At 37.6% G+C, this 24,478-nt stretch overlaps 1 protein-coding gene and 1 long non-coding RNA gene across 4 annotated transcripts in view; both read left to right on the forward strand.

Annotated features, from left to right (window-relative positions):
• Nucleotides 1-24,478, forward strand: part of WASF1 (WASP family member 1) — an 85,076-nt gene that overhangs the window by 5,016 nt on the left and 55,582 nt on the right. The window contains exon 2 of one of the 3 annotated variants that reach the window (XM_068677721.1): nucleotides 19,437-19,512. The exons of the other annotated variants lie outside the window; for them this stretch is intronic. The gene's annotated coding sequence lies outside the window, so the exon portion shown is untranslated. The remainder of the gene's footprint in view (nucleotides 1-19,436; nucleotides 19,513-24,478) is intronic. 3 annotated transcript variants of the gene reach the window in all.
• LOC137853041 (uncharacterized) lies at nucleotides 6,018-8,026 on the forward strand. The gene is made up of 3 exons (XR_011094184.1): nucleotides 6,018-6,283; nucleotides 6,381-6,479; nucleotides 7,269-8,026. It is a non-coding gene; the product is annotated as an uncharacterized lncRNA (long non-coding RNA).

Raw genomic sequence — 24,478 nt, forward strand, 5'->3', positions numbered from 1 at the left:
CGTAATCTTTTTAATTCGTGCCCTTTCATGCTGTTGACGTGGGTTCAGCCAGGTTGCTGCCAGATCAGCTGTACCAGACAAGCAGTGTCGCAACCGAAGAGCCACGGTTTTCTGCAAGAGATTCTCATCGTCAGACAGAACAGCACCCTCTGCAGTCATTCCGGCATAGACCTTCGAGAAATTCCGAGCACTTTTTAGGAAAATGACAAGTAATTTATAATTTGATAGTATGTGTGAACTTACGATACGTAGTTCAAGCAGCTTTTGTAAAAACAGCACGCAGACTCAGCTGTTCAGTAAAAAGGAACTGCTTAACTTGTTAAATCTCGCTCAGCCACTAGCCGTTGAGTATGCGTGCAGAAATGCTTAGAGAGGTCTTTTACACTCAGCTGCTTCTGACTTTTTGTTGATATCGAAGGAGAAGGCTGTGACTAAGAACAAAAACTAACAAAAATACAAGCTGAGTTTGCCCTGAGTTTGATCCTGCTTTGAAGGGGGTGGTGAAGGGTGGACTGGAGGATCTCCATTAGTCCCTTTGACCCCAAAAGTTCTATGGTTATATGATCTTCACAGCAAGAGAAAAAATACCAGAAAAGTAATTGAGGAGAAGTATGAGGTAGCCTAGGTGGCCATACAGGTGGCAATAAATGACTCTGGTGTTGCAGCCTGAGCTGAATTTGCTCTTGTGAAAATGCATCAAAAATGATACTGCAAGTATTAGGTATTGTAGGCTAAGCTGCAGCAGCAGAATGACATTATCTGCAGAATTAGCTGATGTTATTCCATGGTCTTGTGTGTTCAGGGGTGTCTGTTGCTCTCTGGAAACTTGAAATGTGGTTACTCAGTTGAAACAATGCTGTCTACGTTTCCAAGCAAGACAATAGAAGGTGTTCTGTGGTTCTAGCTGTGTTTTTATCCGTTCTACTTCTCACTCTTAAAAAGGATTCCTTTGTCTAGGAAAGGAGCAAAAAGTTTATTAGCAGAGAGATTTCTGCTGTCTTTTTTTTTTTTCTTGTTGGAGGACAGCTGGAGCTCTCTTCCATACCTGAGGCTACTTTGCAGGTGAAAACATCTTTTAATTCCAGGATGATGAATGTACGTGTCTTTAAGCTCCGGACAGGTTTGGGTTCCTTCTGTACAGTTATCTCTGCAATCTACTTGGAAGTTAGGAGTGGGGCTTCACTACATAACTCTTTATGAGTGCTGGCAGCATTTATGAAAAATGATAGCGGCAATGTTAGGTTGAAGGAGAAAAGGAGGTCTTATTACTCCTTACCTGCTGCCTTATATCCCAAACTCTCTACTGCAATTGAGATAAATGTTCTTAACATCTACTTGATTTGATAGATTCTTGCAGCACTAATATTTTACAGGTGGTTTTCTGGGGAGCCTTAGGGTTCCTCACAAATTGACTCCATGCTTATTCACTGGAGATCTGATCAATTACCAAAACGTTGTTCTGTTGGAACTTGTGGACCACCTTTTTTAGCGTCTGTGGAGTTGTTTAATATTGCATAGCATGCTGTACTTGGAACAGCTTTCTTGTGGTGGATCAGTTAATGCTGAACTTGACAGCATTTGAAGTCACTCTCTTACTAGACCGTATTTTGGTAGGAAATAAGCAACTTAATAATTAGCATCGTCCTAAAGTGATATTTAGTAAGAGGCTTCATGTGGAATATTCTCTTGATAGAGAAAACTTTTTGCTTTGAATACTTTCAGGCTCTTGCCCTGTCACATTAAATAGTCCCTTAATCTTATCTTTCCACTGTTTGTGGGAATGCATTGAAAATCAAAGCCAGTTGGGTGCAGACATGATCCAAACAGGTCATCTTCTGTATCTGAGTGTTTTCAGAAATGTAAGCTCTTTCCTAGCTCAGTGCTTGCCATATGGGGCACTGGTAACCAAAGCTGATTTTTGAGCATGAATGTGGCACCCAGTCCTTTTTATGTGGCAGGAAGGAAGTGTTTCAGTTTTCGACAATCCCAAACCATATGCTTGTTGTAGGTGTTCCAGTCCATTCGTGGTTAGAGTGAGCTCCTTTACTCATAGTTACTCATTTTGCCTTTGAAACCTTCTGTATCAGCAGAGAAAGGATATTTTATAAAAAAAGATTAACTTTTTTTAAGCAAGTGGATAAGGATATGATTTTAAAATGGAAGCAACTAGAAAAGAAAACCCTAAAAGCTCTGTGATGCAGTCTAAAAACATATTCGATGTTAATATACAGTTCTGGCTGTTGGTCGCTTTTTATTCTGAAGCATCTTAGGTAGAGAGAACTAAGCTCTGCTTGATGCAAGCTTCTAGGAGGCTGAGAAAGATCTTGGACAGATTCTTCTCTACCTCCTTTTATCCCTCCTTTTTCAGGAATTCGTAAGCTCACAGTGTACCGCTTTCAGAACATGCACTGCAAGAGTTTCTAATCTTGGTTTCACTCCTTCCTCAAAAGTCTGCCTTGTAACATGACGCTTTTCCTAAGTTTGTTTGTTTGTTTTTTTTTTTCTGACTTGCACCTTGCCCGCACACCATTTTTACAGGATAGCATTTATATTAATTTTCAAGACATTAATGGTCGTTTAAATCCCAAGACACGTCTCTTTGCCTTATTTTTAGCGTACTCAGCTAGCTCTAAGCTTGAGTTGCAGACGAATTGATAGATGGTTTTGATTTCATGTTGAAACATGAGGAACCCTTTGGACATTGTTGAAAGGACTCTGGAGAAGCCTGATTCACCTGTACTTGGGAACACTACTTTAATTCAAAAGCAACACTTTAGAAAAATATATTTTGTCTGGACCTTTTTTCTGTAAGACTGTTGTAATGTTGAAATACCTGGAGTCTTACAGAAAGAAAATGCATGGCCAGCACACAGCTATAACCCTTTAGAAAGTTCAGATGTTCTGGGGTGCAGAAAACAGGTAAAGAGCACCTCTGAGTATGATAATAATCATGTTGTTGATCAGAGGGTTGGCTTTATTTTGATTATTTTTTGTTTGTTTGTTTTGTTTTGAACCTAATGAAAATTCAAAACTGCTACGTGGTGTGGTCCTGCCGTAGTGAACGTGCTAATTTTTGTTAGGATTATGCAAACTTTTGAGATAAGATTTAACATGTCACATGCAGATCTATTTAAAAAGTATACCACTGTAACTTAATTTCTAGATCTAATTGAACAAGAGGATGCTAATTACTGATATGTAATCAAGTTCTTTTTGTTACAAATGCTGTGGGCTTTTACATAGATGTAATTACAATCTAGTGCTTCAGTTCACTTGTTATCCAATGTTAGTGAAAGTTTGCTAGTAAAAAACTAAGTTTGGGGTAGTTCTTGCATATTTAGAAAGGGAAATAATTGTAATACTGGTTTTGATTTGTACAGCTGTTAGGATTTTTTTTTAAATATATTCTGTAATTAATGGATAATGTAGAGGAGAAACTTGTCTATTAAAGGTAGTTAGTTCCAGTATGAATTGGGCAGCTGGGTGAATGTTTGACTCTGGTCTAAGGTCACTACTAGCTGAAACTTAATATTTTCAGTGGTCGTGTTTGAGTATTGTAAAGGCCATCATCTGAACTAACGTTAATTACAACCTCAGAGAAGCAGGGAGTAAATGGATCTAGATGTGTACTCATTTCTTATACAATGTTGTTTAGGTCATCTATAAACCATCTGTGTGTTCTAAGCTTCCTATTTCAAAAGCACAAAATTGAGTCATACTCTTGCTAGGTCTTGAGTATCATTTTTTCCTGAAACTGCATTTATTTTTAGCATACCAAGCTTATTATGGAAGTGTATTTTGAAGGATATCAGCATTAAAACCTATTTAGAAAAGAATGGGCCTCTAACAATTCTCCCTCTACATGCACTATGATTTCTTCTTCAATTTTCATCTGTCAGTGATGTAGCGAGCTGTCTTTGTTAATGAAATCAGATCGGGGTACAGGACTCCTGCTTAATCATTTTGGGATGCTGCTTCTGGACAAAAGAACGCCACTTCCAGGCTTCCTTAAAGATCCAAAAGCTAGTGTCCAAAATCTCAGGAGACTTGTGTGTTAATCTGCTTTAGCCTGTCTCTGTAACTTGCCAGTTTATTCATCTAGGAATGTGTTAGAGGAGATAATGTTTCTGTGGCTTAGATGCATGTTCTTTGGTACATAAATGCCATTCGTGGGATGTAGCCTGGAGAGCTGAGTTACATAATTTGGTTAACTCGTGGTTAAGAAGGGAAATGATCTGGCCCTGCCACCATCTCTGATGTGGCAACGAACAGATAATCTGGTACATATTACATAGAAAAATCATTCATGGGAAGTTGAGAGAAATTCATGTACCAACTCCTTAGTACAACCAGCAATAACTGGGTGATGCTTTACTTGGCAGTAAATAGCTAGGAAGCTGCCCTTACCGAGTATGAAAATGTAAAGCTCAGGAAGTTTAGAATTTATTCTTCCATTTAGTAGCTATAATTTACCAAATGTGAATAGAAAACAGTTGTTTGGTGATCCTGTTTAATCAGTGTGTTTCAGTCCCTCTGCTGCAGCTTGGGTTTTGTCAGGGAGTTGCAGAGTGAAATTAATGCCCCTCCCCTTGGCTGAGGCTTTTAGGTACTTTCTCTTCTCTTCTGTGTAACACACATGAAAATGAGGGGAGATGGCAAGTGGTTTGGTAGTGTTTTAGTGCTAATCGAGATAACGAGGTTTTCAGTATATATGAGACCTTGGGGAAGAAAACTTCAGGGACCTTGTTTTCCAAGAAGAAAGTGATGGATTACTGGTCTCTAGTCTGGGACCTGTACCTAGGTATGACTGGCACTGTACCTTACTGGTTTAAAAAGGTGCCAGCTGCTTGCTACTTCAGATTCTGGCTAAAAATTGTCAGGTAAATCATTGGTCCTTGGTATTCTGTCCTGTTCAGCATCTACCTACTTCTTCATTCTAACAAATAAAATGGAAATAACAGTGTCAAGCATCCTGAGAATGACAATTTCTTCTCTATCTAGTCTTTGAGGATGTTGCCCGTGTTCTGAGTGTGTCATGGTTTTTTGTTTGCTGGTTTTGTCATTTTTTTTTTTTTTGGTAGTAACAGGGAATTTTAGACAGTTATTGAATGAAATACATCCTCCAGAGAGCCTTTCTGTATTGTGTGTCATTGAGTCATATAGTAATGCTTGGTCTTTTTCCGCTGTTGTGAATCTTGAATTGTTTTGTGGTCAGTAGAATAACTGCAAATGGAAGGTGAATAGTATTCTAATTTGTGTTTGCATATAGTATATCAATACATTTTAACCCCAATACCTCTCCCCAGATGTAGGAGGTATGCTTTTGAGCTACCAGAACCCCAAGGAAGAGGCTTCTGCCTCGAAGGAGACAGACCTAATATCAAAGATAGGTAACCCTATCTCCCGGGCACATTTTCTAGGAGAAAATAAGGACATTTCCTCCATTTGGTGAAGGAATGAACTGTGTGCACAGGATGGGGCTGAGGCTACTGAGTTTGGTCTGTGTCCAACTGCCCAGGTAGATACAACCTAAATGTTCTGTTAGATCTAGGCTTTAACGGTGTGGTAGCTAATGCAAAGCTGGTCGGTGTCTTTTTAGTGTGTGTGAGAATAAAGCTGCCTAGGCAGTACAGAAAAATTCTCTGTCAAATGAAAGGTGACACAGTTACATCTGTGTAAATGGAGTCATAGCGTGTCTTAGTGCATTTCTCAGCACAGCAAAGTATTTTTGCTATCTGAAAATAGACACCGATACTTTTTCCCTCTCACAACATTTCTGTAGTGAGCGAAGCAAAGTTGTTAGGTGCATTTTGGGTAATTTGAGTTTGTCTTACAGGATATTAGTAATCCTGAATGCTGTTTAGGGATACAATAAAAATGAAGTTGAACAGTAACTGTAGTATCATGGCTTGGTAGGGAAATAAAAACTGTTAGAATGGGGAATCATTTTCACGTGTGATTAAAAACTTGTCATTTCACCCAAACTCTAGTCTGAGAAACATTTTGTTCGTTCTTGGATGTGTGAGGCTTCAAGTTGCACCCTTTTCTTTTCAGTCTGTTAAATACAGCGCCTCCATAAGTGCTGATTTACTCTCAGTTGTTTTTTTATTTTTTTCAGTGGAGCATGAATTTATGAAGGTGGTTTGTTTCTGGAGGCAATAGGAAAACTTAGAGTGGAAAATTCAGCGCCTCTCAGTGCTGCTCCTTCTTTTTCAGTGCCTTGATGTCCATAATCTTTTCTCCCTGAATCTGGTGGTGTGCTGCAAGCCTATGTTGCTGTAAGGTAGCTTATGAGAATATAAACTGAACCTTTATAAAAAGCAGCATTTTCAGTCTCAAATGCCTTTCATTACCAAATGCCTTTCTTCTCCTCACTTCAGAGCTTTGCCATCCATCATCAGCCATGCCAGCCAAGGGTGCCCCAGATAGTCAAGAGCCTTCTATGAACAGAGTCTTATCTGCAAGGAGTCACCCTGATGGTATGCTTCTGTCCAACATAAAAGCCCCTCACATTGACAGTTGCCCAGAGAAGCTGTGGATGCCCCATCCCTGGAGGTGCTCAAGGCCAGGCTGGATGGGGCTTTGGGCAGCCTGGGCTGGTGGGAGGTGTCCCTGCCCATGGCAGGGGGGGTTAGAGCTGGATGGGCTTTAAGGTCCCTTCCTGCAGTCGCTTTAACCTCCTGCTGACACCTTTTTAATGGATATTCTGTAAAATTCATAAGTCACTCTGTGTCAGAACATTTTGAGCTTCAGGTATTACAAACTAACTGAAGGCAGCATCTCTGCACAGCTCTGCAATGCATATCACTTCTCGGGATAGTAGTTGCATTCATTTGCTCTTTAAACAAGTTCTAAAGCTCCGCTCTGATCTCAAGAGTGCAGTTTTCTTAATGGGATTTTTAGAAGGTGGCTATAAAAGAAAGACAATAGCTACTGTCAGTAGTATTAAGAAGTAGTGTGCAATGTGAACAGGCTACTTTAACTTGCTCCTGAATATAATTCTTCTAGATTCTTCCCAAAATAACTCCCCTCCACACAGTAAAAATTGATTTAAGTTGACAGCATGTTTTAGCAGACACTGATGAAGCATTGATTTCTGCTTTTAGAGGAAAAAATAAGCAACACAATAACGTAAACTCTTCTTAGTGTAAGATGGTAGCAACAACTACTGTCCTTATTTCATTTGTCTTCTGATTTTTCCTCCTTTCACCGTTCTCCTCTCCTCATCACTTTTCCACCAAATTGCTGTATTTTACTTGCTGGGAAAGTACCTGGTCTGAGCAGCAGACAATAGCCGAAGTTGTGGAGTAAATCGCTGTTGACAGTTCTTGCCTTTTCACTGCTCGGTAAGTGAACTTGGAAGTAAAATGCTCTGTTCTCTTCTGGTGGTGGAGGCAAGTCCTCCGTGCGTGGTGAAGCAGGATGCCAGGCTCGTTTCAATGTGCAGATCTCATGCACGTGGCCAGGCAAGTCGGCAGATTCCAATTACGAACTTGCCGCAGGTGTCAAGCTCTGCTTATTTACCTTGGCAGGTCACTTGGACGTGAGCGCGTGGAAGAAGGCTTAATCATTTTAACAGACTATATAACAAGTCGTATAGTTTCCAGAGGGACCTGGACAGGCTAGTAATTTGCAGCAAGATCAAGAGGATAGCAAAGGAATCATGTTTTGTCCAGTAAATTCTTGAATGCGGAGATAATAAACAAGTAATTTTATTTGAAATAGTATAACTTAAATATATAGAGATATGAAGAGAGTAAATTTTACTGAAGGAATTTTGAATTCCTTATGCTATTTATTCTTATTTTTTATTTTTATTATATTTTATTTATGCTCGCACTTTTTATATTATGCTATGTAAAGCTTGCTCAGGAGAGAAATTAACTAAGGGCATTTGTGTATACCTAGGACTTGAGGAAATACCTTTCTAAACAAACTGACAGTAACTTTTAAACTTTGCTTGTGTTTTCATTATAATTCTGTGCAGAATTACAACTGCATGTAGTTAGAACATAATAAAGCTATAATCCAGGATAGAGAGTGGATTTTTTGTTGTATAAAAGAAATACACACAAATTTAGAGAAACTTGTTATTTTACAAAGGAATGGATTTTATGAGTATGTACCTGCTCATACCTTCTGCCAATATATTGCAAGCAAAACAGGATTTTTAGAGCTTTTTTTCTTTTCCATGCCTGAGCAGTAGTGCTGCTGTAAGAATCTAATTGGGTTTCATCCTAGTATCATCTCAGAAGTAGAAGAAACAGATAAGTAGGACTGATGTTTAACAGGTGAAAAAGAGGATGTGGAAAAGTAGAGGAAATTACTAGCATGAACAGAGAAGAGTCGGAGTCATATGAGGCAGTTATGGTCTGGAAGAAGTTTTCAGGCTCCCAGGTGAGTCTTAAAATTCTGTCATCAGATTAGAGGAAACTTTGAATATTGTTGTTGTGTGCAATAATATTATTTCTGGGTATTGCTAAATCACCACTATATAGCTTATAATTTATGTGGGTATCACAGGAAACACATTTTCAAGTATTACAGCTTTTTGGAAGGAACTAGATTTGGCAAAGTAAAATATGCTCTTGAAAATCTGCTAAGATGGTGTACAAAATAAGCTCTTTACTCACATCTTTTACCATTACGTGTCGGCTGACATGTTCAGAGTAAAATGTTGTCTGTTGCTCAAAGTATTTGTGCACTTTACAAAGAATACATAATTCTTCCAGTCAATTGCAGCTTAATAGGTGCTTGCCAGTGTTGTTGTTTTTCTTTTCCCTTATTAGAAAATTTCAGAGTGGAAAATTAAACTCCAAACCTTCTTATTTTCTTTTTCTTTCCAGTTGTGGACTACAGCTACAGCAGTTTTGACACGGGATGAAACACGTGGCTTTCAGGGCCTCCTCGTGCTACCACAACCACTTAGCTTGCTAGCGTAGGTGGGCTGTGGGTGGGGATGGAAAATGGGGATTTCAGAGTTCTTTTCCTGAGCCTGGCTGTGACAGGTCTTTGGGAAGAAAGCAGATTACTGACTGCTAAAGAAAAGAGAGGCAGATGAAAACTTGTAGCTCTAAAAAGCAAAACAAACCTCACCATTTTCTCTTATCTCTTTAAGTCTGTAACCCCCTTGATGTTGGTAGTAGCATTCTCAAGGTGTTGTGCAATGATGCATGGAATATTCACGGAGTGCTTTTATTATATATATTGCTGTGCACTGGGAAGAGACTAAGTGAATGGGACGGTGGAGAGGGATTAAAGGCTAGATGGTGTGCTAGGAGGAGGCAGTGAATGTGAAAAGAAAGATAAGTCTGGTGTGTAGGAAGAGAGTTTTAAAAAACGGAAAAGGTGAAGGAGTTCTGGAAGAAAGCTCCAACATGCTGATATGTACAATTGCAAAGAAACAGAGGAAAGCAGTAAGGGAAAGGAAAACAAAGTAAACAAAGCCCTATATACAAATATAATTGGGAGAAACTGACTGAAAATGGAAAGAAAAAGCAAGCAGAGAAAGATAAGAAAAATATGCATGCAGAGGGTCAGAATGCATATCCATCCTAAACTAGGGGGGTCATTTAAGAAAAGAAAAAACAGCTTAATTTAAACAATCTTATAAAAATATGACGGGGAAAGAGGGATATGGGATACAAAACTAGGTAAAACTGCAACTCATTTAAAAATCCTCTGCAGATCTGAAAGGCGTGGAGGCGTTACTTCGAGCATCTTGATGTGCCATAATCATTTTGTTCACAAGAACACCTAGACAGACAGACCAATATCTTGTTAGCTATTGTCATTCATCCTATAATCTTTGCAAATCAGTCAGGCTTTCATTTTGCCTTCTGGGAGATGCTCTTTTCCTTAAAGATAGCAACACGAGATTCCACAGAGCCAGTTATTTAAGTGTGGGCACGAAGCTCCAGTGCCTTATGTTATGCTTGGCTGAACAAGCTAACAATCTGCACAAGGCTTCAGCACTGTCTGGTTTTGAGAACATAAACTCTGAAGCTTCATGACTGGCTTAGGCTAATATGTTGCATACAGTTCATGCCTTGTTGATACTCTGAACTTGAGGCAGGAGCCTTGTATCTCTTCTATATCTATATTCTAAAAGGAATAGATCGTATATGGGTAAAATATATACATTTTTGAGTAAGTGAGTTTCAGAAATACGCTTGGAAGAACATAGATTGTCAAGAAACTCTTGTGGTACCAATTTCATTAGGCAGCACCTGCTGATGGCTCTTGCATCGAATCACCCTGCAGTTGTATGGTCATAGGATGAACTGGATTGAGTACTCGTTCTAGGTCTTTGTATTTGCTGGATTACTTTTAACCAGGATCAATTTTCTGCTCTTCTTGTTTGTCACTTTTACCTTTATGGCAGGTGTAACAAGATGGAGGAAGAAACCACTTTTCAGCAGCACAGACAGAAATCCTGCAGTTAACAAATTGTAGCCTAAATATTCGTTCTTGATCTATACAAGACTTTGCAAAGAATTCTCTTCAAATGTGTTTCTGCGCTTCTGAAATCATGGGAGCATTGCAATTGATTTCAATAAAATTAGGCTTCTTATGAAAACAAATGGACCGGGGTTGTTAAAGGGCATTCCTGAGGTTTCTCTTTCAAGACATGGCTTTTTTTTCCTGTTCATTTTTTCATCACAGCTTGCTAAGTTTTAAACGAGCAGAGTAGGAAAATCAGGCATCTGTGTAGGTTTGGAATTGGATGACTTTGCATATCGCTTGGACTTTTGTTAGAAATAATTAGCGTGAGTACTCTATGCAGTTGTAACATTCTTCCTAGAGTCAGACTATCTTATTCTTAAACTTAGATTTTTTTATTCAGAAGAAAATAATTCTGGTAAATATGTTTTTCCAAGCTAGAAATAACCTATTCCGGGAATCCCTTAAATTAACTTCTTAATTGTAAGTGCAGCTTTATGGATGAGGAAGTTTTATTAATGGATATGAGGGAGTTTGGAATAAAACAGGCAGTAAGGGTGGCAGTTAAAATGAAATGAGACTTTATGCTGTCAGCTCCGTAAGGCAGTAGGAGGAGGTGGTTCTAAAACCAAACAAGCAGTTTGCATGCATAAGTTAGTTATTATCAGTAATCTGATGCAATGTCAGACAGACTGATTTAGCTGTTTATTTTTCCAGAAGAACAAAATACAAAGTTTATATTAAAAAGTTGAAGTGGGTAGGGGAGGGTTTTTTTACATGACGTTCTTCTCGCAAAGCAATCCTTTAATGCAGCATCAGGACTGGTTTAGTGATATGCTTCAGGTGAAAGGATGCATTTTGTTTCAGTGGTCATTCCAAGCCTCCTTCCCATTTCATTGTGTATTGAATACCGCTGTTTAAGGGGAGCTAGCCCTACAATTCCAAGATAATTATCATAGCAGCAGGAAAATTAGGCTCATTTTTCTGTATCTGCCTCCATCTGTGACCTGTTCCAGCCTTGCACCTTTTGAAGCTTCATCAGCCGTGCTGATGTGCGGGGCTAGTCTACCTCCATGGGCTTCTTACTGAGCCTCACTGGTTCAGATGACTTGTTCATCAAGGTATTCAATGTCCTTTTTTTTTTTTTTTTTTAATACAGTCGTATAGCGGTGTGCCTGAAATTTTTTAGTAGCACTAGCAGCGGTCAGTCACTTGCACGGTATCAGCTTGTGCTGATGTTCAAGGTTGCCATCCCAGTAGATTGTCAATCTGTACTACGTGTGCTGAATCTGGTTTGTAGATGAATTAATACGTCTGTTTTAGGGATGCAAATACCAGCAGCTTTCACAGGGGCTGCTTGTACTCAAAGGACGAGAAAAAAGGACAGATACTTGAAAAACAAGGGTACGGTCGGAATGTGAGTATCTGCAGTGAAACCTGCTGCACATCTATGTATTTCAAATACAATTATTGACATATTTTGACCAATACAGTTAATACTGGAGTTTTTTTAGCATAAAGAAGTGAAATTAAGCCTCTTTCCTACCACTATTATATTTAAGTCTTTTCTTTTGAAGATATAATTAGAATAGGAATAAGGAATTCATTTTTGTTAATTTTTTGTTTGTTAAAAATGTAAAGGGGAAAAAAAAACATTTGGCAGCCTAATCTAGTAGGTTGTTTTCATACTGCGCTGAAATTAAAAGTATCCATCATAGTGATGTGAACAAATCAAGAAAATATTCCTCACAGAGCTGTCCTTACAGGCAAATGTTCATCTATCAATAGCAGAGTGAATAGCTAATAATTTGAGTTGTGAGTTCACAGAAAGTTGGTATTAATGAGACTGAGATGAAGAACACAACTATTTCTATGTGGAAAATAGATATTAAGGTGTACACAAATATAATTTTCCTGTGTTATTTAATTCTGATGGTTTTGTTACTGGTTTACCAATTAAGACTGCAGAATTAAGTCCTAATGCTTATATTCAGTAGGTAGGTGACAAACACTGGTAGTAGCAATGCAAGCCTCCTGCCCACACACCAGATGCTATTTCTTTCTTTAAATTCATACCTAGCATAGTTGCTTTAAGGATATGAAGGAAGCTGGGTGTTCCTTCTCTAAACTCAAGGGCTATTTCACACCTTTGGCAGCACTTTATTTTGTGTTTTAAATTGAAGGTGAATGAATAAACATGATCTCTTTTTGCATTCTGAAAAACTGTATTTCTGAGCCTGTAGCACATACAAATTGGAAGACAGAGGCCTATTGTGATTTTTCTGCACTTCTACTTGAAATCTGCATTAAAATGTAGGTTTTCAATTTGCTTTGGTACGATGGTATTATATCGAACCTGAAAGGCTAGGAAGGGTGATGCTCTTGGTTTCTGGGCAAGGAGTATTCTTGATCAATACCGAAGGTTCTTTTTTTCTCAGCTGGAAATGTAGTGTCCGCTTGTCTGAAGTCCTGGAACAGAGCAATGAGTTCCCAGTATGCTGCTAGATTTCAAACAGAGAACCTCAGGTGGAGTTACTTACCCATCCTGTATTTGTCTTGCCTATTATTTTGCCACAAGCTGTCCAGTTTAGACAGAACTGTAATCCTTGTAGTTATCATGACAACCCAGACAATATTGACCATGGGAATAGACTGTAGGACACTGGGATGTCTGTACCTCCCCATTTCTACTTCAGGGCAAACAAATGTGTTTTTTGTTTTTTGTTTTTTTCTTTTTTTGCTAACAACTAGTATATCTGCTGAAGCACAGGACTTTTCCTCAACACAATTGCTCAGTGACAAGAGCATTTTTATAACTGTATTTTCTCAGTCAGAAGAGCATTAGGAAGAATAATTCATTTAGATATACCAAATCATATTTAATTTGTTGCTTAGCAGCCAAAGCAAATTATGGAAATCTCAGAGACAGATCAAATACTGCTTTAGTAAAGGGATTTTAGATCAGTTAGTGCACTGATGTTGTTTAATGTTCCACTGAAGTTCAGATTTGGGGGGTTGTCTTCTCCCAGTGACTCCATGTTCTCATTAGCCAAAATCGTTTTGAGGAAACCTGAAATGGCATCAAGAGAAAAACGAAAGGGAGTATTAAAAGGGGTGGGGGAAAGAAAAGAGGGGAAAAAAAGAAACAACTCTACGTTTTGAAATCTCATCAGATGAATGCTTTAATTAGATACACTGATGAGAAAATGTAACATATCCCTAGTCTGGATGTTTAGGGAATTCCCGTGATGCCAATTTAATTTGCAAGTTATTTCGCCATGGAAGTTCAAGTAGATGGAAAACACGCTTAACTAATCTTTGTTATTTTGAAGGTACAGGTGATTCAGCTTCACACTGTGCATATTGAAAGTTTCGTCATTTGGTCTTAATTAATTTTACCGTGTATAGTTGGATACAAAGGGTAGTAATTACCATAGCAAAACCAAAGAAAAGCTCAGAGCACACACAATTCTTTCAGTGATTTTCTGTCTCCAGCATTTTGTGCCTGAAGGAATTACGAAGAAGCGGTGTTCAGGGGTTGGGGAAGTGGAACATAAAGTCTATTCAAAGATAGAAGTGCCTCCAGATTGATTCAGCAGTAAGATATGCACATAAATACACACAGAATAAAATAGAAAATACGCGGATATTTTAGCATACAGGTAAGCATTAGGGTGTATGTGAATACAGCCAAAAGCCTTAGGGTTGACTGAGGAGCAGACTGAAATGAGCAGAGGATTTTTCATATGTGACTTGAATGCGAGACCATCTGAGGGGCTGGTAATATCTCTAAACAAATTGCAAAGCTCATGCCATGGAGATGCGCATAGATTGGGGTTATTTTTTTCTTTTTAACTCACTGTGAGTGAGTAGAGGGAATTCCAAAGATTAAAGCTTGAAATTGGGCAAGTTTTGAATATATGCTTTGTGGTTGCAAGCCTGTTGCCATCATGAATGATTCTCCATAGAAAATTAGAACCTTTTGGAAAGAAAAATCCTTTTGGTTAAATAGTTGGTGTACAATAACCTTGCTCATCTTGTTGCCCATCAGACAGGCTCTGCAGTTTTTCTTTGCTTGTTGGTAAGGAGATACCAACCACAGGTGTGATTTTGACTTTGGTCTCCTCTAATTCCTCATGCTTTTTTTTTTTTTTTTTTTTTTTTTAAATCCTTTTGGTATAAAAATAGTGCTCCCTGCTCTTTTCCATTTCTCTTTCTGGTTTAAATGAATAATCGTTACATGTGGGCAGTATCACTTTGAAAGTGGCTTTTATTGCATAGGTAACTGCTGCAGCAAGATACTGGATATTTATGGAAGATAATTTAAACTGAGTGGAACATTTGTTACTCTAACATAGAGTAGGAAATGCATGCTTTTTGAAATAGGATATAGAAAGCATTAACAATTTTTATCGCAGATACTAATTTTATGAAGGAAAAAAACAACACAGTACAACAAGAAAGTTTAGTTTCTTCTTTATTATGAAATATTTCTGCTGTTCTTATGGTCTTCCACGAATTCCCTGTCTACACAGCATCTTTTGTTTAAAGGCATTTATGTATGTCAAGTCATAATTAGATTTAGTTCCCATGCTTCTCACATGTTCTGCTATCTGTTTTCCTTCATATTAGAAAGCTAAGTGGGTAAAGGATCTTTGTGGACTGCTTAAAATTTAACGCAGCGTGAGAAGCTTGGCAGAAGAGGCAGGTCCCCAGAGTCCTTTTACCCCAACCTCAAAACTATTTTTTCTCATTTTTTTGGCAGCCTGAATTTATTTACAAAACTTAATTTTAGACAGTCGCAAACTTGTAGGTTACAGAACAATGCTGACTTAAACATCGGGTTTCTCAGAAGATACTTGGGGGCTAACATTGGAAATTGCCAACCCAGTTTAGTTGTAATTGAGGCAAGGGGCTCCTACTGTGTGTTTTTTTTTTTGTTTGTTTGTTTTGACAGAACTAGGTTCTGTTGGTATCGTCTACATTTTCTGTGCCAAAAAAAAAAGCTGAAAAGGATTCAGGGAGCATCACTTTGTGTCACTGATGAAATTCAAAGATAATGTTACAGGTCAACAGTGGGCACCTCATGGACTGTGTGTTTACCGTGAGAGGCTTTGAGGGAGGCAGCCTCCAAATTAGCAGTGACATCATCAGGAGTGATGTGCAGAAGCACCAACTTGCTATTCAAGAGTTGAAAATGAGTAGGTGCAGACGATGTTGACTCTTGTTTTCAAGCCTGTGGTTGGGGCAGAGACCTGGGATTTGTGGGTTTATTTCATTCACCCGCTGATTATTTGAAACAAAGCCTTGTGAAGAATTGTTCTATCTTGGTTTACATTGAAATGCCTCTGAAGTTGACATTACCTGGCAGGACTGGGTTGTTAATCCAGTAACTCTTACTACCAGCATCTCTTTCATCACTGTCATTTTCTTTCTTTCTTTATTTTTGAGATAGCAATATTCTCTCTAATTTCCAGAGGTGACTTCTACAAACATGCCCATATCACCTCTGTGAAACTATCTATAGCTGAATAAATTGATGAGGTGTTGTATTGTTTTATTTTGTTCATTTCCTGAGCCATTTGAAGCTTTTTGGAACAAGAACCAGGCTACCTGTAAGTGCCAGATGTAAATTAGAGGATTTTCTTCTAATTCTAAGAACAAGAGAGCTTTATAGTAGGTGTATGCAACAGAAGAATCACAGAAAGTTAAATCTGTTGACTCGATCTTATTTTAATCTTACTTTAGAAAATGCAGATAAAAGGCTTTTAACTGTTCTTGTTAACTACCTAAGCTTTTCCATGCTTCTTGTGAAAACTACTAAAAGCTCTATTATAGTGTTTCAAGGTTTTGTAATGACTAAAAATGCTGTAGTACAATTACGGGGAAAAAAAGCACTTAATGTACTCATACTGCCTAATTTTCATAAATTAAAAAGATGAACATTTCCCAAAACAATCTTTAGTAGCATTTGATCAGTTGTTGTGTTACTGTTGGGCATAAACATTACTATAGGCGTAGTGAGCTTTGTGAAGATGAATATAAGAATCAAGTATATTTTAGTTTAACAAAGCACTTGGTGCTTGAACGTTTTATGCTCAGAAAGAAAATGACTCCCAAATAACTTTAAAATCATTTTTTTTGTTTAAAAAAAAAAGTGTATGTGTTTCTGCTATCTGTATTGTGTTTTTTTTTTTCCATTTCTTCTTGGGCAATGAGGAGAATAGGGAGGGACATTGAGCACCTGCAGAGAAATGAACCGTACTCCTCAAACAAGAAGCTTTCTAGAAGCCTCCCTGCTTTTTCAACTCCCTGCAACTGAGCAAATGTTAATTTAAGAGCCTTATCTTTTCATCCATAACAAGGCCACTGAGGTATTCGGAGTCCACAGTGCTAGAGATTTTCAAGATTAAAGTCAGCATCTTTAACTGGGTCTGGGGAACACCTGATGGATTTTTAGGCAGAACAAAAGCCATTTTATGATAGTGTCTTAATAAAATTTAGGTAGAAACATACACAGCTTTATTAGTTGCTGTCTTGTGGCCTAGTGCTGACTATGTGCAAACAGAGGAAATGCCAGAGATTAACACATCTGTCCAGCAGTTTGGAGCAATTTGTTGAAGGATAAATAACAGGGGATTAAGAAAAAAAAGAGATCATGTGATTCATTGATACAACATGTACAACTATTCCTAATCTGTATTCAAACATATGGTATAAAGTAAATGGGTTATTTAGTGTTGGTTATCATTTTCCTTTTATTAATCATTTGCATCGTTATTTAATGGATGGAAAGAATCATAATCAGACAGCTTAGCCAAATGCCGATATGAATGGCACAGTGTAAGTACACCAATGTGCATAGAGAGGAGGAAGGAAAATGGAGCCAGGCCCTCCTTGGTGGTGCCCAACTAATGGACAAGAGGCGATGGGCACAAGTTGAAATAAAAACATTTAAACATAAGAAAAATCTTTCTTACTGGACTTGGTCAAACACTGGAGCAGTGTCCAGAGACAGTACGGAGTCTCCACCTTAGAGATACTCACAGCATGCTTGGACAAAGGCCCTGAGGAACCTGTTGTAGGTGACCCTGCTTGGAGCAGAGGACTGGTCTAGATGACCTCTAGAGGTTCTTTCTAGCTGCATAGACCCTGTGATTTATTGACTAAAGCTCTTCTGACTTGATTTTCTACTGAACTGAGCTTTTACAACTTCATACGTGCTGACCTTTTAAATCTCCTGGGAGTGTTTGAGGAGGACAGTGTAGCACTGAAATGGGTTGCTGAGCAAGACTGCAGGCTGTGTCCTTGCAGGCCTCTAGGCATTGATAAATTAAAGCCAAGGCTGCCCTGATTTAGTGCTGGCAATAATCCTCATTAGAGCAGGAGGTTGGTCTGGATGACCTCTAGATGTTCCTCTGACCAAACATCTCTGATTCTGTGTGAAGTTTAGAGCCATATGTAGATCAGGCTTGATTTTAGAAAGTGAATAAAAATTCTTGCTAATCAGTGTTAATGGGATCAGTGTGATAATTCAATGCAAGCAATCTAACCTACTGTATCTGTAGTTCACCACATATATGAAGAACGACTTCATCTGTTGCACCTACAGGGATCGTAACACAGCCACAGTGCAGCAAAAGACACGCTTCTGGTTAAAAAGAATCCCAGCTCCACCCGTGTGTGGTGCTTGCAAATGAGCAATAAAAGGTCTGTGGTCAACACATATGAATAACTGTGCTTGTTTCTGTATACACAACGGCTTCCTGTTCATAAAGTATGTGGGAGTTTGTGCAACAAAAGTAGGTAACTTCTAATGTTCTTCTTCCTCCCCTCCCCAGAAATCACACGGAGAGATTTTTTGTTGGGATAAGGATAGTTTGCCTCTCTTGTCGATCCATTTTGATGACTCTGCAATAAATGAATCGTACTGAATAAACAAATCCTTTCATGCTAGCAGCTAACTAGCTTCTGTTTTAGCTACTGTCACATCAGCTATTAGATTATGATAAATCGTCATGCCTTTTCATACTTACGCTAGTTACAGGGCTTTGTACGCTTGTTTTTAATGCTGATTATCAGCTAGAAGACTGTTGTCACTCTTCCCTGTATTTTCTCCTTGTACTTCTCTCCTAAGAAATGGGTGGGAGGTGGGGGAAGGAGGGAGGAATGAGGTATCACTGAAAACCATGTTGTAGCATGTCATCTTCTGGAATGGCAGGCTCTTTGAGGCTGTGTGCAGGAGAGATGTTTTCTGAAATTGACCTAAAATCATGCAGCCAATGAAGTTACGATTACTTCATTGAAAGATCTGGTTGTGCACGTACTGGCATGTAAGAAGAACCTTTACCTGTTCTTCTGTAATAAGCATATCTCATGAGGATACATGGTTTTGAGGCAAAAGACTTAAAACACGTTTTTCATGTTTTACAGCTAATTATAGCTAACTGCCTAGTTTCAGACAAGGACTGGTTCTTAGTGGCTTGATTGGAAACTTGAAAAGCAGGGTTTGTATGTGTTAACAAGCGTTCCCCTGAAAATAGTAAATAGTTCTATCTGCCCATTTTATGCACTGGCAGTACTTGTTAAAATATATGTGAAATATCAGAAGTTTTCTAGAATTTGTCAGGTTATATAAGTTGTGTTTTTTTAAAACTTACTTGGAAAGACTTTAGTAGTGACCCATCTTTTCCTTTATTTCCAGAAACAAAAAGGGTATCGTAATGTATGTTCAGTACAATACAAGACGAACATCTAAATATATTAAGTACTTCTAGTAAATGGAACTTTAGGCAACTTACATTGTACACAAAGTTTCTTAAAGTTGAGATTAGTTTAAACAGATGCAGGACATAGGAAAAAAAGTAAATATGAGTAGTTTAGAAAGTTGAAATGTGTGTGTGCATATATAAAGTGTCACCAGTAAGAAAGCAACAGGTGTCTTAATAAATAAAAAATCCCCCTTTCTTTTCCACTTTTTTTTTTTTTATTAGTTCTAATGTTGGCTGCCGAAGCTCAAAGAAGAGGTCACAGACCTAAGCCTCCTTTCTGTTCGTCTGGCTGAGTGAGGTAATGCATTCTCTTCACCCAGCAACGTGTAGCTTTGTGGTGGCTGGAAGAAGGAACAGTCAGAGGTCCAAGCTGCCAAAACAGAATTGAAATTCAGAGGAGACACAATTATTCAACTAAATAAAAGTGAAGGAAATGAGATGACAGAAATAAAGATAAGGACAAAGGAAAACAAGATAATGTGATCTCAGGCAGATTTGTCATTTTCAGTTGTTGGATATAAATAAAATAAAATAAAATCCTCTTCCCTCCTTGTATTCTGTTGATACAAAAATTCACCGATACATCTTATTTACCCACAGGTTATATAACTCCTTAAAAATGAAACAAATCCCCCAAACTGTTGGTAAAAACAATTGCAAATACATTCTCTCCTTTTTATCTCCTTTTGATAATGTCAAATAAAATACTTAGTTACTGGTTTGATGTCTTCTAGGGCTATAAAGTGAGGAAAGCTTTTTAAGTGTGCTTTAAAGCATAGTTTATGCTCTAGTAAAAAATGTTTCACTTTCATCTTCATAAATTATAGTTACTGAAGAGTCAGGAAATTGAATTAACTTTTAAGTCAATGTTTCTTGAGTTATTTTGAAAATCAGCAAATTAGTTGCATAATTGAAGACCCGAAGTGGGCAAAATTGCACGCACAAGGAAACTATTGTTTGGGTTGCACAAAGCTCTTCAGTTGAATTTACATGCAGTAGTAGAACTGGAAGGTAGAGAAGTGTATGACTTACATTTTGGAGCACAACAAAACATGAATGGTTGTTTGTAACTACTGCAGGTATGTATGTAACATGCAGGTACATTTTTGATCTTTTTTTAAAAGAGGCACTAATATGGAAACTAAAAATTTTTATTATGCCTCTGTACTGGTAAGGCTTAAGATTTTTAAGAGCTAATAACTTGATATGAAAGAACTGAAGTCCTGCATAGACCGAAGGTGAACGTTCTGATTCTGATTTATTTTTTTTACTCAAAAAGCAGTAAAAACTTGTAAACCACCATGATGTTCAGCTTGACTTATTTAATTCTAGTTGAATAGCTGGATTCTTAGTCGACTGAAAATCTTTAGGGAGGCATAATGAACATGCACTTTGTCCTTATATTCAGAGAGTTGGGTTTAGTATTGTTGTTTTTCATTGATTTTCAAATTACCGTTCTTGAAGACTGTTAGAAGAAGGTTTTAAGGGAGAGATGAGCAGGTAGGAGCTATGTGTAGGAGGAAGAAGATGACTTTATTCCCTGTAAGAAATACCAATGTTTCAGTTTTGACCACTTGTGGAAAACATGGAGTGCTTCCATTTGATCTTGCTTCTGGTACTTCAATAAACTTAGACAAAGGAGTGTTCAGACTTACTAAGCAGTAAGGGAGTAAAGAAATGAGTGAGGATAGTCCATTAAGCAAAAAATAAAAATCCACCTCCCCAAATGTACAGTATTTTAGTGGAAACAACAGATTTCCAACTAAGCATGTGATGTAGTTATATATTACATCTATTCTGAGATTTTGAGTAGGTTATAGTGTTGTGCATAGAAGTGAGTAGTTGAAGAGATTACAGTATTGATAGACTTCACAGTTATGGGATTGTATCTCTGACTTTTATTTTTGTGAGGTAATTCTGTTAGATCTGAACAGCTTTTGTCTTAGTTTCAACAGAAAAGACTGGGATTTTTTAGGTGTGAAAGAAGACATTTGAAAGATGAAGAAGAATAATGACAAGTTGTTTTTGGAGTAGGTTAGCGTACAGTGTAATGAAAGTATGACGCATAAGTTTTAAAACAAGAGTAGGTTTTCATGTAACTTAAGTTGTGGCATTAGTACTAATGTGTATGCCAACATACGATTTAATTAGGCTAGGAAAATGGCTAGATGGAAAAACAGTTAGGAAACACGAAAGTGGATACAACTAATGATTTAGGGAATACCTAATTTGCAAAATCATGCAAGGAAAATGTGTTATTGCTTTCAGTGTTCTCAGAAGTCTTCTTTAGACATCCGTATGTAGCCATTCTCAGAAACACAATCAGTCCTGTGCTGGCTATTTTGAGTTAGTTTGACAGATCTTCTCTAAAACGCATTAAAATAGTGGAAAGATAGATTCTGAATGATAGATAACTATCAAAAAAACATGTCTAAGAGGAATGAGATTAGCTTATTGGACTTTTTTTTTTTTTTTTTTGAAAAATGTCTTGAGGCTTGTCATATTTGTGATAGAACACAGCGAAAATGCAAACTACTCTTCCTGATAATAAAAAGTAAAAGAGGAAAAGAGAACCAGTGCTACCTACATCTGTTGGAGGAACTCTGGACCCCTAAAATAATATTACTTCTTTTCCTTTTTGTAACCAAAGCAAAACACATTATTATTAATGTCTAGTATGTACAAAATAAAGATTCTGTCCATCTTGACCACAATATCAGTTCTTTTAAGATTCTTTCTATCTTTAATATATTTATATCTGTTTCACGTTTGGCCTCATTTTTAGGAATTATTTTGACTGAGTGGAACTACAAAAAGATTCTTTATAGGTCAGTTTGTAGGATTGGGACTTCCACAGGCTTTTGGGACAGGGACTTTATTCTCTTGTTTCTAAACTAGAGGCTTCCTTTCAGAAATTGTAGTAGAGCATGAGGTTTTATTTTTAATACGACAATTGGGATCACATGCACTTCTTATTAAATAATAACTCAATCAGCTATCTGAAGTCTTCAGTGCTTCTTTGCTAAGAGGAGAGTAGGAAGAAAAAGGTAGGAAATCACCTACTAATGTACCAACAGCAAAGTTTATCATTTATTTTCTGGAATACATAGGAAAAATATTTCCTATTTTTATGTTACATAATAAATGTACAGTTGTAAAAACTCCACTCGATAAAATAAAATACAACTTTTTTTTTTTTAATGACGACTTTCATCGTGTTTTTGTCTTAATGGAATTCAGTGGGTAACCTTGTCCTAGACCAGATTTGTCCGTGTTGTAACACTGAATAACTGCTAGGTAGTGATTTCAAAAAGGGTACAGGCAGCCTTCACATCTTTTATTCTTTATATGTTATCTCTAATTTTTCTAACTGAAAACTTTTAAAGGAGTAATTTTAACAGCATTTTTGTCTGCAGTTTAGTTCTGACTTTTTAAATATATATCATAGTTTTTCTTACCTTTTTTAAAATTATGAGAAAGACATTTTACATGCTCTTAATCTGGCTGTGTGGCATGGTCACAGTCATATAACAGTGAGGGCTCTATATTCGTATTTATGATAGTTGTGGTGTGCATGTCATTTTTCTGGTTTTGGTTAGCAGAATTGACATCCAGGCTATAAAACATTCCGTGAGCCTGCTCTCCAGATTATGCCTGTAAATACTGGCATTCTAGAAAAAAAAAAAAAAAAAATCAGTTAAGCATGCACACCAGTGACAAAAGAGAATAATTGGGGTGCCACATTAATGCTGGTGCCATCTACTTAAGGGAAGAATTTTCAAAGGAAAGTAGATGTTGCTTTTCCTAAGCCTTTTAATTTCTGGAAGGCTTAGAAACAGTAGCGTTTCCTTTTCTTCACAAATTCTTGTCTGTGCTTTCAAGATTAGGTAAATGCAACTCCGTTCTTTAGGGTTGGTTTGTAATGTATTTTTATCTTGGTAATATCAGCCAAGGAGAGGATGAAATGGCTTTTTATAATTAGATACATTACGATCTACATGGAAGAACAGTACGGATCCTTTTTTGTTAGCTCCATCTGCCTGTAGTAAACTCATTAAGGTGGGGTGGCTGATCTTTCTGTAAGGGTTTTCAGAATCCATTTTAAAGTCCTGGTTTTCAAGTGATTTTGCTGTTGAGTATGTCTCTGTGGGAGTGGAAACCGCTGTCTAAACTACAGCTCTGTGTTGGATTGTCTACAGGTCTCAAGGACTGCACACAGCTCTTAAGAGCACATTCATGTACCGTTATTTGGGATTCCCATTTCTAGAAGAGACTCCTTCCACTGGAAAGCAGGAGGCAGGTTGAAGAGCACCTAGCAAAACCTACAGTGGTCTGAATTGTTTGTGTTGAAATAACCAGTGTCATCCCTAGTTCACTAGGTACTTTGCTTTATTTTTGGTTTCCTTTGCTACAGAGGTGTGTAGTTGGTAAAAGGTTTCCAAATCCATACGCTGTCTAGGACTTTTCGTAATGTCTTGTTTAAGGCTTCTGAATTCGTCTGAAGTAAAGATAAATTCACTTTTTGTTCACCATGCAGCCATCCTGTATTCTCAGTTGTGTTTTTTATAGGTCTGACAAAATGCTGCCTCCATAGTCTTACATGTTTGTGGAAGGAGCAGCACTGCGTCCTATGCTGTTGATTTTATTAGTGGAAGCTTATCAGATGCAAGTATCTATTCCTGTGTCATTAGTCTAGTAGATACACAATGAATATTTAAGCCAGATTGGTTGAAATGTTTCTTCCATAGTGCTGCTTTCTCCCCTAATGCTGATTAAGGAGAAGATGCATTTTTAAAGTACTTGAAAGGAACTTGCACATTTTTCAGGCAAGAGGATTAAGCCAGATTTATTTTCACAGGGTATGGCTCTTGCTTCTGCACTAGTCACAAATCAAAACCATTTTAATATTTTCTCTATGCTGTGGTCTGTGTTTTCTTTTTCAAACCCATTACTACCAAGAAATGGTGTTAATAGACTGAAAGAAGTGAATGATAGAAGCTATTTTTACTTCCAAACAGTAAATTGATTGCTTTGGCAGTCACCTTTAGGAAACCTCCTAATCACTAACAGAGCAGCACTTCGGGATGTAAAGGGATGAATAATCTGTGGCTTGCTTGCTTTTTTCTTCTTTTTTTTCTTCTTTTTTTCTTTTTTTTCTTCTTTTTTTCTTCTTTTTTTCTTCTTTTTTTCTTCTTTTTTCTTCTTTCTTCTTCTTTCTTCTTTTTTCCTTCCTTTTTCCTTCTTTTTTTCTTCTTTTCTTTCTT

The sequence above is a fragment of the Anas acuta genome, chromosome 3 (assembly GCF_963932015.1).
Source record: "Anas acuta chromosome 3, bAnaAcu1.1, whole genome shotgun sequence".
NCBI classification, from domain to species: Eukaryota; Metazoa; Chordata; class Aves; order Anseriformes; family Anatidae; genus Anas; species Anas acuta.